This window comes from Kogia breviceps, chromosome 4, assembly GCF_026419965.1.
Source record: "Kogia breviceps isolate mKogBre1 chromosome 4, mKogBre1 haplotype 1, whole genome shotgun sequence".
Taxonomy (NCBI): domain Eukaryota; kingdom Metazoa; phylum Chordata; class Mammalia; order Artiodactyla; family Physeteridae; genus Kogia; species Kogia breviceps.
Window position 1 is genome coordinate 161,414,212 of NC_081313.1, and position 13,367 is coordinate 161,427,578.

The 13,367-nt window shown below is 41.3% G+C and overlaps 1 protein-coding gene across 1 annotated transcript in view; it reads left to right on the plus strand.

Annotated features, from left to right (window-relative positions):
- The window catches only part of TENM2 (teneurin transmembrane protein 2), a 3,844,234-nt gene that overhangs the window by 977,170 nt on the left and 2,853,697 nt on the right, over nucleotides 1-13,367 (plus strand). Inside the window, exon 5 of the mRNA XM_067032280.1 lies at nucleotides 11,580-11,731. The gene's annotated coding sequence lies outside the window, so the exon portion shown is untranslated. The remainder of the gene's footprint in view (nucleotides 1-11,579; nucleotides 11,732-13,367) is intronic.

Genomic DNA, 13,367 nt, shown 5'->3' on the forward strand with positions numbered 1-13,367 from the left:
ATGTGTCTTGGCTTGTTTCTCCTTGGATTTATCCTGTATGGGATTCTCTGTGCTTCCTGGACTTGATTATTTCCTTTCTCCTATTAGGGAAGTTTTCAGCTATAATCTCTTCAAATATTTTCTCAGTCCCTTTCTTTTTCTCTTCTTCTTCTGGGACCCCTATAATTCGAATGTTGGTTTGTTTAATGTTGTCCCAGAAGTCTCTGAGACTGTCCTCAGCTCTTTTCATTCTTTTTTCTTTATTCTTCTCTGCAGTAGTTATTTCCACTATTTTATCTTCCAGGTCACTTATCTGTTCTTCTGCCTCAGTTATTCTGCTATTGACCCCTTCTAGGGAATTTTTAATTTCATTTATTATGCTGTTCATTATTGTTTGTTTGCTCTTTCATTCTTCTAGGTCCTTGTTAAACGTTTCTTGTATTTTCTCCATTCTATTTCCAAGATTTTAGATCATCTTTACTATCATTACTCTGAATTCTTTTTCAGGTAGACTGCCTGTTTTTTTTTTCCCTTCATTTGTTTTGTCTGGTGGGTTTTTATCTTGCTGCTTCATTTGCTGTATATTTCTCTGTCTTCTCATTTTGCTTAACTTACTGTGTTTGGGGTCTCCTTTTCGCAGACTGCAGGTTTGTAGTTCCTGTTGTTTTTGGTGTCTGCCCCCAGTGGGTAAGGTTGGTTCAGTGGGTTGTGTAGGCTTCCTGGTGGCGGGGAATGGTGTCTGTGTTCTGGTGGATGAGGCTGGATCTTTTCTTTCTGTTGTTCAGGACCACATCCAGTGGTGTGTTTTGTGGTGTTTGTGACCTTATTATGATTTTAGGCAGCCTCTCTGCTAATGTGTGGGACTGTGTTCCTGTCTTGCTAGTTGTTTGACATAGGGTATCCAGCTCTGTAGCTTGCTGGTCATTGAATGGAGCTGAGTCTTAGCACTGAGATGGAGCTCTCTGGGAGAGCTTTCACTGTTTGATATTATGTGGAGCCGGGAGGTCTCTGGTGGACCAATGTCCTGAATTCGGCTCTCCCACCTCAGAGGCACAGGCCTGACACCCAGCCAAAGCACCAAGACCCTGTCAGCCACACGGCTCAGAAGAAAAGGGAGAAAAATAAAATAAAATAAATTTATTAAAATAAAAATAAAAATTATTAAAAATAAGAAAAAAATTCAGAAGAAAAAAAGAAAGAAGAGAGCAACCAAACTGAAAAACAGATCCACCAATGATAGCAAGCACTAAAAACTATACTAAAAAAAAAAACAAAAAAAACCCAAAATGGACAGACCAGAGCCCTAGGACAAATGTTAAAAGAAAAGCTATACAGACAGTATCACACAAAGAAGCATACACATACACACTCACAAAACGAGAAAAAGGAAAATTATATATATCTCTTTATATTAAAAAAAAAAGAGCAACCAAATTAATAAACAAATCTACCAATCATAATAAACTATAAATACTAAACTAAGATAAACTAAGATAAACATAAAAGCAGGAACAAATTAGATGCAGAAAGCAAACCCCAAGTCTACAATTGCTCCCAAAGTCCACTAACAATTTTGGGATGATTCGTTGTCTATTCAGGTATTCCACAGTTGTAGGGTACATCAAATTGATTGTGGAGCTTTAATCCGCTGCTTCTGAGGCTGCTGGGACAGACCTCCCCCTCTCCTCTTTGTTCGCACAGCTCCCAGAGTTCAGCTTTGGATTTGGCCCCGCCTCTGCATATAGGTCGCCGGAGGGCGTCTGTTTTTTGCTCAGACAGGAAGGGGTTAAAGGAGCAGCTGATTCTGGGGCTCTGGCTCAGGCTGGGGGGAGGGAGGGGCAAGGATATGGGGCGAGCCTGTGGTGGCAGAGGCCGGCGTGACGTTGCACCAGCTTGAGGTGTGCCTTGCATTCTCCCGGGGAAGTTGTCCCTAGATCACGGGACCCTGGCAGTGGCGGGCTGCACAGGCTCCCGGTAGGGGAGGTGTGGAGAGTGACCTGTGCTTGCACACAGGTTTCTTGGTGGCAGCAGAAGCGGCCTTAGCGGCTCATGCCCGTCTCTGGGGTCCGCGCTGATAGCCGCGGCTCGCGCCTGTCTCTGGAGCTCCTTTAAGCAGTGCTCTTAATCTCCTCTCCTAGCGCACCAGGAAACAAAAAGGGAAGAAAAAGTCTCTTGCCTCTTCGGCAGGTCCAAACTTTTTCCCGGACTCCCTCCCGGCTACCTGTGGTGCACTAGCCCCCTTCAGGCTGTGTTCACGCCCCCAGTCCTCTCCCTGCGATCCAACTGAAACCCGAGCCTCAGCTCTGAGCCCCTGCCCATCCCGGCGGGTGAGCAGACAAGCCTCTCGGGCTGGTGAGTGCTGGTCGGCACCGATCCTCCATGCGGGAATCTCTCCGCTTTGCCCTCCGCACCCTGTTACTGTGCTCTTCTCTGTGACTCCAAAGCTCCCCGATTCCGCCACCCGCAGTCTCCGCCCGCGAAGGGGCTTCTCATGTGTGGAAATCTTTCCTCCATGGCTCCCTCCCACTGGTGTAGGTCACGTCCCTATTCTTTTGTCTCTGTTTATTCTTTTTTCTTTTACCCCAGTCAGGTACGTGGGGGAGTTTCTTGCCTTTTGGGAAATCTGAGAGGTCTTTTGCCAGCGTTCAGTAGGTGTTCTGTAGGAGTTGTTCCACATGTAGTTGTATTTCCGATGTATCTGTGGGGAGGAAGGTGATCTCCACGTCTTACTCCTCTGCCATCTTGAAGGACTCTCTGATCAAGTAGATTTTTTTTTTTTTTTAACATCTTTATTGGAGTATAATTGTTTTACAATAGTGTTAGTTTTTCCTTTACAACAAACTGAATCAGTTATACATATACATATGTTCCCATATCTCTTCCCTCTTGCATCACCCTCTCTCCCACCCTCCCTATCCCACCCCTCTAGGTGGTCACAAAGCACAGAGGTGATCTCCCTGTGCTATGAAGCAGCTTCCCATTAGCTATCTAATTTACATTTGACAGTGTATATATGTCCCTGCCACTCTCTCACTTCGTCTCAGCCCACCCTTCCCCCTCCCCATATCCTCAAGTCCATGCTCGAGTAAGTCTGTGTTTTATTCCCGTCCTACCACTAATCTCTTCATGACATTTTTTTCCCTTAGAGTCCATATATATGTGTTAGCATACGGTATTTGTTTTTCTCCTTCTGACTTACTTCACTCTGTATGACAGACTCCAGGTCCATCCACCTCATTATAAATAACTCAGTTTCATTTCTTTTTATGGCTGAGTAATATTCCATTGTATATATGTGCCACATCTTCTTTATCCATTCATCTGTTGATGGACACTTAGGTTGCTTCCATGTCCTGGCTATTGTAAATAGAGCTGCAATGAATATTTTGGTACATGAGTCTTTCTGAATTATGGTTTTCTCAGGGTATATGCCCAGTAGTGGGATTGCTGTGTCGTATGGTAGTTCTATTTGTAGTTTTTTAAGGAACCTCCATACTGTTCTCCATAGCGGCTGTATCAATTTACATTCCCACCAGCAGTGCAAGAGGGTTCCCTTTTCTCCACACCCTCTCCAGCATTTATTGTTTCTAGAGTTTTTGATGATGGCCAATCTGACCGGTGTGAGATGATATCTCATTGTAGTTTTGATTTGCATTTCTCTAATGATTAATGAGGTTGAGCATTCTTTCATGTGTTTGTTAGCAATCTGTATATCTTCTTTGGAGAAATGTCTATTTAGTTCTTCTGCCCATTTTTGGATTGGGTTGTTTGTTTTTTTGTTATTGAGCTGCATGAGTTGCTTATAAATTTTGGAAATTAATCCTTTGTCAGTTGCTTCATTTGCAAATATTTTCTCCCATTCTGAGGGTTGTCTTTTGGTCTTGTTTATGGTATCCTTTGCTGTGCAAAAGCTTTTAAGTTTCATTAGGTCCCATTTGTTTATTTGTGTTTTTATTTCCATTTCTCTAGGAGATGGGTCAAAAAGGATCTTGCTGTGATTTATGTCGTATAGTGTTCTGCCTATGTTTTCCTCTAAGAGTTTGATAGTGTCTGGCCTTACATTTAGGTCTTTAACCCATTTTGAGTTTATTTTTGTGTGTGGTGTTAGGGAGTGTTCTAATTTCATACTTTTACATGTAGCTGTCCAGTTTTCCCAGCACCACTTATTGAAGAGGCTGTCTTTTCTCCACTGTATATCCTTCCCTCCTTTATCAAAGATAAGGTGACCATATGTGTGTGGGTTTATCTCTGGGCTCTCTATCCTGATCCATTGATCTATATTTCTGTTTTTGTGCCAGTACCATATTGTCTTGATTACTGTAGCCTTGTAGTAGAGTCTGAAGTCAGGGAGCCTAATTCCTCCAGCTCCATTTCTCGTTCTCAAGATTGCTTTGGCTATTCGGGGTCTTTTGTGTTTCCATACAAACTGTGAAATTTTTTGTTCTAGTTCTGTAAAGAATGCCAGTGGTAATTTGATAGGGATTGCATTGAATCGGTAGATTGCTTTGGGTAGTATAGTCATTTTCACAATGTTGATTCTTCCAATCCAAGAACATGGTATATTTCTCCACCTATTTGTATCATCTTTAATTTCTTTCATCAGTGTCTTATAGTTTTCTGCATACAAGTCTTTTGTCTCCTTAGGTAGGTTTATTCCTAGATATTTTATTCTTTTTGTTGCAATGGTAAATGGGAGTGTTTTCTTAATTTCACTCTCAGATTTTTCATCATTAATGTATAAGAATGCCAGAGATTTCTGTGCATTAATTTTGTATCCTGCAACTTTACCAAATTCATTGATTAGCTCTAGTAGTTTTCTGGTAGCATCCTTAGGATTCTCTATGTATAGTATCATGTCATCTGCAAACAGTGACAGCTTTACTTCTTCTTTTCCTATTTGGATTCCTTTTATTTCTTTTTCTTCTCTGATTGCTGTGGCTAGAACTTCCAAAACTATGTTGAATAAGAGTGGTGAGAGTGGGCAACCTTGTCTTGTTCCTGATCTTAGTGGAAATGGTTTCTTTCAGTTTTTCACCATTGAGAACGATGCTAGCTGTGGGTTTGTCATATATGGCCTTTATTATGTTGAGGAAAGTTCCCTGTATGCCTACTTTCTGCAAGGTTTTTATCATAAATGAGTGTTGAATTTTGTCAAAAGCTTTCTCTGCATCTATTGAGATGATCATATGGTTTTTCTCCTTCAGTTTGTTGATATGGTGTATCACGTTGATTGATTTGCGTATATTGAAGAATCCTTGCATTCCTGGAATAAACCCCACTTGATCATGGTGTATGATCCTTTTAATGTGCTGTTGGATTCTGTTTGCTAATATTTTGTTGAGGATTTTTGCATCTATGTTCATCAGTGATATTGGCCTGTAGTTTTCTTTCTTTGTGACGTCTTTGTCTGGTTTTGGTATCAGGGTGATGTTGGCCTCATAGAATGAGTTTGGGAGTGTTCCTCCCTCTGCTATCTGTTGGAAGAGTTTGAGAAGGATAGGTGTTAGCTCTTCTCTAAATGATTGATAGAATTCACCTGTGAAGCCATCTGGTCCTGGGCTTTTGTTTGCTGGAAGATTTTTAATCACAGTTTCAATTTCAGTGCTTGTGATTGGTCTGTTCAAATTTTCTATTTCTTCCTGGTTCAGTCTCGGCAGGTTGTGCATTTCTAAGAATTTGTCCATTTCTTCCAGGTTGTCCATTTTATTGGCATACAGTTGCTTGTAGTAATCTCTAATAATCTTTTGTATTTCTGCAGTGTCAGTTGTTACATCTCCTTTTTCATTTCTAATTCTATTGATTTGAGTCTTCTCCCTTTTATTCTTGATGAGTCTGGCTAATGGTTTATCAATTTTATTTATCTTCTCAAAGAACCAGCTTTTAGTTTTATTGATCTTTGCTATTGTTTCCTTCACTTCTTTTTCATTTATTTCTGATCTGATCTTTATGATTTCTTTCCTTCTGCTAAATTTGGGGTTTTCTTGTTCTTCTTTCTCTAATTGCTTTAAGTGCAAAGTTAGGTTGTTTATTCGAGATGTTTCCTGTTTCTTAAGGTATGATTGTATTGCTATAAACTTGCCTCTTAGAACTGCTTTTGCTGTATCCCATAGGTTTTGGGTCGTTGTGTCTCCATTGTCATTTGTTTCTAAGTATTTTTTGATTTCCTCTTTGATTTCTTCAGTGATCACTTCGTTATTAAGTAGTGTATTGTTTAGCCTCCATGTGTTTGTATTTTTTACAGATCTTTTCCTATAATTGATATCTAGTCTCATAGCGTTGTGGTCGGAAAAGATACTTGATACGATTTCAATTTTCTTAAATTTGCCAAGGCTAGATTTGTGACCCAATATATGATCAATCCTGGAGAATGTTCCATGGGCACTTGAGAAAAATGTGTATTCTGTTGTTTTTGGATGGAATGTCCTATAAATATCAATTAAGTCCATCTTGTGTAATGTATCATTTAAAGCTTGTGTTTCCTTATTTATTTTCATTTTGGATGATCTGTCCATTGGTGAAAGTGGGGTGTTAAAGTCCCCCATTATAATTGTGTTACTGTCGATTTCCCCTTTTAAGGCTGTTAGTATTTGCCTTATGTATTGAGGTGCTCCTATGTTGGGTGCATAAATATTTACAATTGTTATATCTTCTTCATGGATCGATCCCTTGATCATTATGTAGTGTCCTTCTTTGTCTCTTGTAATAGTCTTTATTTTAAAGTCTGTTTTGTCTGATATGAGAATTGCTACTCCAGCTTTCTTCTGATTTCCATTTGCATGGAATATCTTTTTCCATCCCCTTACTTTCAGTCTGTATGTGTCCCTAGGTCTGAAGTGGGTCTCTTGTAGACAGCATATATATATGGGTCTTGTTTTTGTATCCATTCAGCCAGTCTGTGTCTTTTGGTGGGAGCATTTAATCCATTTACATTTAAGGTAATTATCGATATGTATGTTCCCATTGCCATTTACTTAATTGTTTCGGGTTGGTCTTGTAGGTCTTTTCCTTCTCTTGTGTTTCTTGCCTAGAGAAGTTCCTTTAGGATTTGTTGTAGAGCTGGTTTGGTGGTGCTGAACTCTCTCAGCTTTTGCTTGTCTGTAAAGGTTTTAATTTCTCCATCAAATCTGAATGAGATCCTTGCTGGGTAGAGTAATCTTGGTTGTAGGTTTTTTTCCTTCATCACTTTAAATATGTCCTGCCACTCCCTTCTGGCTTGTAGAGTTTCTGCTGAAAGATCAGATGTTAATCTTATGGGGATTTCCTTGTGTGTTATTTGTTGTTTTTCCCTTGCTGCTTTTAATATGTTTTCTTTGTATTTAATTTTTGACAGTTTGATTATTATGTGTCTTGGCGTGTTTCTCTTTGGGTTTATCCTATATGGAACTCTCTGTGCTTCCTGGACTTGATTGATTATTTCCTTTCCTATATTAGGGAAGTTTTCAACTATAATCTCTTCAAATATTTTCTCAGTCCCTTTCTTTTTCTCTTCTTCTTCTGGGACCCCTATAATTCGAATGTTGGTGCGTTTAATGTTGTCCCAGAGGTCTCTGAGACTGTCCTCAGTTCTTTTCATTCTTTTTTCTTTCTTCTGCTCTGCAGTAGTTATTTCCACTATTTTATCTTCCAGGTCACTTATCCGTCCTTCTGCCTCAGTTATTCTGCTATTGATCCCATCTAGAGTATTTTTAATTTCATTTATTGTGTTGCTCATCGTTGCTTGCTTCCTCTTTATTTCTTCTAGGTCCCTGTTAACTGTTTCTTGCAAATTGTCTATTCTATTTCCAAGATTTTGCATCATCTTCACCATCATTATTCTAAATTCTCTTTCAGGTAGATTGGCTATTACCTCTTCATCTGTTAGGTCTGGTATGTTTTTATCTTGCTCCTTCATCTGTTGTGTGTTTTTCTGTCTTCTCATTTCGCTTATCTTACTGTGTTTGGGGTCTCCTTTTTGCACGCTGCAGGTTTGTAGTTCCTGTTGTTTTTGGTGGCTGTCCCCAGTGGCTAAGGTTTGTTCAGTGGATTGAGTAGATTCCCTGGTTGGGGGGACTAGTGCCTCTGTTCTGGTGGATGAGGCTGGATCTTGTCTTTCTGATGGGCAGGTCCTCGTCTGGTGGTGTATTTGGGGATGTTGGTTACCTTGTTATGATTTTAGGCAGCCTCTCTGCTAATGGATGGGGCTGTAGATCTATCTTGCTCTTTGTTGGGGATAGGGTGTCCAGCACTGTTCTTTGCTGGTCCTTGATTGAAGCTGGGTCTTGGTGTTGAGATGGAGATCTCTGGGAGATTTTCGCCGTCTGATATTACGTGGAGCTGGGAGGTCTCTTGTGGACTAGTGTCTTGAGGTTGGTTCTCCCACCTCAGGGACACCGCCCTGGTGCCTGGCTGGGGCGCCAAGAACCTTTAATCCACGTGGCTCAAAATAAAAGGTAGAATAAATAGAAAGGAAAGAAAAGGAAGGAAGGAGGGAGGGAGGGAAGGAAGGAAGAAATGAAGGAAGGAAGCAAGAAAGGAAGGAAGGAAGGTGCAGAGGAAGAAAGGGAGGAAGGAAGAGAGGAAGGGAGGAAAGAAGGGGGAAGGAAGGGAGAAAGGAGGGAAGGAGGGAAGAAAGGAAGGAAGAAAGAAAGGGAGAAGACAGAGTAGTATAAAGTATAGTTATTAAAATAAAAAATAATTATTAAGAAGAAAAATTTCCTTTAAAAACAAACAAACAAACAAACAAACAAACAAAAAACAGAAAAATGGGTCGGTCTAACCCTAGGACAAATGGTGAAAGCAAAGCTATACAGACAAAATCTCACACAGCAGCACACACATACACACTCACAAAAAGAAAAAAAAAGGGAAAATAATAGTATATCTTGCTCCCAAAGTCCACCTCCTCAACTTGGGATGATTCGTTGTTTATTCGGGTTTTCAACAGCTGCAGGGCACTTAAAGTTGATTGTGGAGCTTTAATCCGCCGCTTCTGAGGCTGCTGGGAGAGACCTCCCCCTCTCCTCTCTGTTCGCACAGCTCCTGGGGTTCAGCTTTGGACTTGTTCCCGCCTCTGCGTGTAGGTTGTCCGAGGGCGACTGCCCTTCGCTCAGACAGGACGATGTTAAAGGAGCAGTTGATTCGGGGGCTCCAGCTCACTCAGGCTGGGGGGAGGGAGTGGCACGGGGGCGGGGCGAGTCCACGGCGGCAGAGGCCGGCGTGACGCTGCACAGGCCCAAGGCGCGCCGTGCGTTCTCCCAGGGAAGCTGTCCCTGGATCCCGGGACCCCGGCAGTGGCGGGCCGCACGGGCTCACGGGAGGGCCGGTGTGGAGAGTGACCTGCGCTCGCACACAGGCCTCTTGGTGGTGGCAGCAGCAACCTTAGCGTCTGACACCCATCTCTACTGTCCGTGCCGACAGACGCGGCTCGCGCCCGTTTCTGGAGTTCCTCTACACGGTGCTCTTAATCCCCTCACCTCACACCCGAGGAAGCAAAGAGGCAAGAAAAAATCTCTTGTCTCTTCGGCAGCTCCGCGCCCGCCCCTGGGGCTCCTTCAAGCGGCGCACTTAATCCCCTCTCCTCGCGCCCAGGCAGCAAAGAGGGAGGAAAAGGTCTCTTGCCTCTTCGGCAGCTCCAGACTTCTCCCGAACTCCCTCCCGGCCTGCCGTGGCACACTAGCCCCCTTCAAGCTGTCTTCACTCTGCCAATTCCAGACCTTTCCGTGGGATCCGACTGAAGCCCGAGCCTCAGCTCCCGGCCCCGCCCGCCCCGGCAGGCGAGCAGACAAGCCTCTCGGACTGGTGAGTGCCGGTCGACACCGATCCTCTGCGGAAATCTCTCTGCTTTGCCCTCCGCACCCCTGTGGCTGCGCTCTCCTCCGCGGCCCCGGAGCTTCCCCCTCCGGCGCCCGCAGTCTCCGCCCGCGAAGGGGCCTCTAGTGTGTGGGAGTCTTTCCTCCTTCACGGCTCCCTCCCACTGGCGTAGGTCCCGTCCCTATTCTTTTGTCCCTGTTTATTCTTTTTTCTTTTGCCCTACCCAGATATGTGGGGAGTTTCTTGCCTTTTGGGAGGTCTGAGGTCTTCTGCCAGCGTTCGGTGGGTGTTCTATAGGAGAAGTTCCACGTGTAGATGTATTTCTGATGTCTCATAAACTGAGTGGCTTCAACAACAGAAATTTATTTTCTCACAGTTCTGGAGGCTAGAAGTTCAAGATCACGGTGCTGGCAGGTTTGGTTTCTTCTCTCCTTGGCTTGCAGAAGATTTCCTTCTTGCTGTGTGTTCACACGGCTGTCCCCTCAGTCCGTCAAGTAGATTTTAATATTTGATATATGCCGGGTTTTTTTTACTATTTTGCTAAATTGCTTGTTGCGTATCTTCATTAGATAAAAATAACTCATTTTTCAAAAATATTACAAATTCCTAAACATTTAGGTTTGGCAGCCTAGTTCCAAAAGATGGAAGGGTCAAAATAAAGAAAGAAAAGAAAAGCATATATATGTCTACATATGTGTATGCATATTTATATGGGTGCCTATATATGTTACTCCATGGACACAAATGGTCCATTTGCAAACAGCCATTTTATCAGCATCCCAGCTTAGCCAAATCCAAAGAAAAACTTGTTTCTTTGTTCAGTCTTTAAAAAATAAAAGCTGGCTTCTTTAAAAAAAAAATTACATATGTTACATCTATTCTTTGATTTAGATCCAAAAGCACATTAAAAAAAGTTAAGCACTTTGAGATTAACTTTAGAAAAACTTCTATTAATGAGTTTAAAGAAAGTTGGTAAAGATATTTAGTAAGATTTTAAGGCCTCCAGTGAGCCTGACGCTTTAAGAGGCATTGCTTTTATTGCTCAAAATCTGATTGTAATTTATAGGTTCAGGTCCCTCCTCTTAAACAGGGCATAGAAGTCAAGGTGAGATATGTCTCCTCGTCTTCCCAGACTTAGCTCTTTCTTACACTTTTAAGCTCTTGCACTTCCCTCTTCTTATATAAAATTTTCTATACCTGTGTCTCCAGTGTTCTAATTTGGTTAACCGCTATACTTCCTTCAGCTCTCTGGTTGTAAGTTTTTTCTTTTCTCCTGGTAAGTCTTCCTTTACTCTCTTTCGCCTTCCAAATCTAGGAAACATGTAGACTCCAGCATAACCTACCACCATCACATTTATCCCATTGCATTATAATTGCATATTTTGTTATCTTTTACACAGCTGCACTGGAAACTCCGGAAAGACAGTCTAAGTCTTGTTCGTCATTGTAACTGTGCATAGTGGGCAATCCATAAATGTGTCTTGAATAATGACCTTGCTTACATTTCTCTCTCCATCTCCTCTCGTGCCTGCCACTTCCTTTCTCAAACAAAATGCAGCAGTATCCTTTGTAAAAGCAATTCTTGAAACGAAACTAGCCTTGTACATACAGTGAGAGCCTTTTTTCCCCTTTTTTATATTACTTGGATGTGTCGTAGCCTCTTCACTCTGACTATATATTCAGCAAGTTGACTGCTGTAACAAGATGTTTCTGTTTTATATTCCTGAGTGTACAACATGTGAAGCAAGTACAAGGTGACTTTGCTGTAACTCAGCAGTCTTTTCAAAAATGTCTTTTTCCCCCCCTTTTAGGTTCTTAGAACACTGTCATTAAGGGCTGAGAGGTGAAGATACATTAGATAAGAAAATAGCAGACAGGGACCCTGAAGCACTTAAAGAAACCTCAGTCTGCAGGAAATCCTCATCTTGGCTCCAATCATCAGAAAATCTCTTCTTTACCACAGGTAGGTCCTTCAACCTACATTTCTTTTAAGATTTTCTACAAATGTCCTTCATAGGAAGGAAAGTTTTGTTTCTCTCTTATCTCTAAAATGTAAAAATACATAAAATTAACTTTCAAAATTGGAAAGATCTTACTAGAGTCCTTCTAAATTGAATCATTTTATTCAATAGGAAATACAACAGTTTATTGCCTCTTCTTTGGGAATTTTACAGATGATCTATTTATTCTAAAGAAGTTTGCTTTAAATGATGTAGTCTGTCAACAGCCATTTTGATACTTCTGCATCTAGCCACTGAACCTCTATGAGCAGGAAGATTCTGTTTTTTTCTGGAAAAGGGGGCTATTCAGTTTGTGAAAATTAAAGCAGAGTAAAATGCATTTTACTTTCAGTTACTATTGTCCCATCATCTTCATTGGGGAGATAGCTTCAGCATAATAGAAGGTGTTAAAGAAAAAACATATGCAGTGACACTTGTTAAAGATGGCAAGGAGGACTTTATTAAGGACCATGGCCATAGATTCGGGGACCACTGCAATGGGATTTCACCATTGGGGATAGAGATTGTACTCAACTACTAATACAGCATGGGCGAGTGAAAATTTACTGCCAAGGAGCAGGGTGGGGGGGTCAACGAATAAAAAATTACCAAGAGGAAGAATCAAGAGTAAGGGGAATAAAATGACCTAACAGAATTTTTGCTGAATACAGGCCAGAGAAAGCACACATCATCTGAGGGATGGTGGAGGATAAGGAACCCGATCATCTATCAAGGGTTGGGAGGTTATGTTTAAACTGACTTACCAAGGTTCTTGCTAAAACTAGATTTTGCAAGGAAATGCATAGATGTACCTAGATGAAGGTTGAGGAGACTGACTAAAGTTTGATCAAGCAAAGAATCTTTGTCAAATTCTAGGCTTTGGGGGTTTTTTTGTGTGTGTGATTTGCTGACTTCTAGGAAAGCCACATCAGGATAATGGCACTTATTTTAAAAGTCTGCTTCTTAGATTTCCCCATATATAATTTGGCTATTTTTTCTCTCCTCTGGGATATTTCACAGTAAGTTTGTTCATCTCCAGGGCCAGTTATAGATCTATTTCCTGAAAAGAAATGGAGCTTGGATTCAGATGAATTTGATGTAGAACCGTAAGACAGAGGTAGAATCATCTAAGGTCAGCTTGCTATAATAAGGATTGTGGGAGGAGAAACACCAACCAAAGTCATTAGTTCAATCCTTTCTTTAAAAGTTGCAACATAGTAGCAATACCCAAGTGAGTTTTCTGAGGAAAACAGGCAGGTTAAAGATTTTACAGAATAGAAAATAGAAGATCAAACTTCAATTTTGTTCTGAGGATATTTCACTGTTCAATTTCTTGGAGTTAAGAGGAAGCTTTCGTTGTGTGTATCACAGAATCTGTCACATTATCAAACCATGGTGCTTGAAGTTGCAGAACTATTTATCAACATTATCATATTACTTGAATATTCAGTCTCTTGGCATAGTTTATAAGGTTTTATAATAGAAAATTTTCTGACTCGATATATGTATACTATGTTTTCTCTATAATATTTACATTTTATCTTTTGAGAGACCAAAGCACTCTTTAGTCTCTGAGAATACTGAGGCATAAATCTGTAA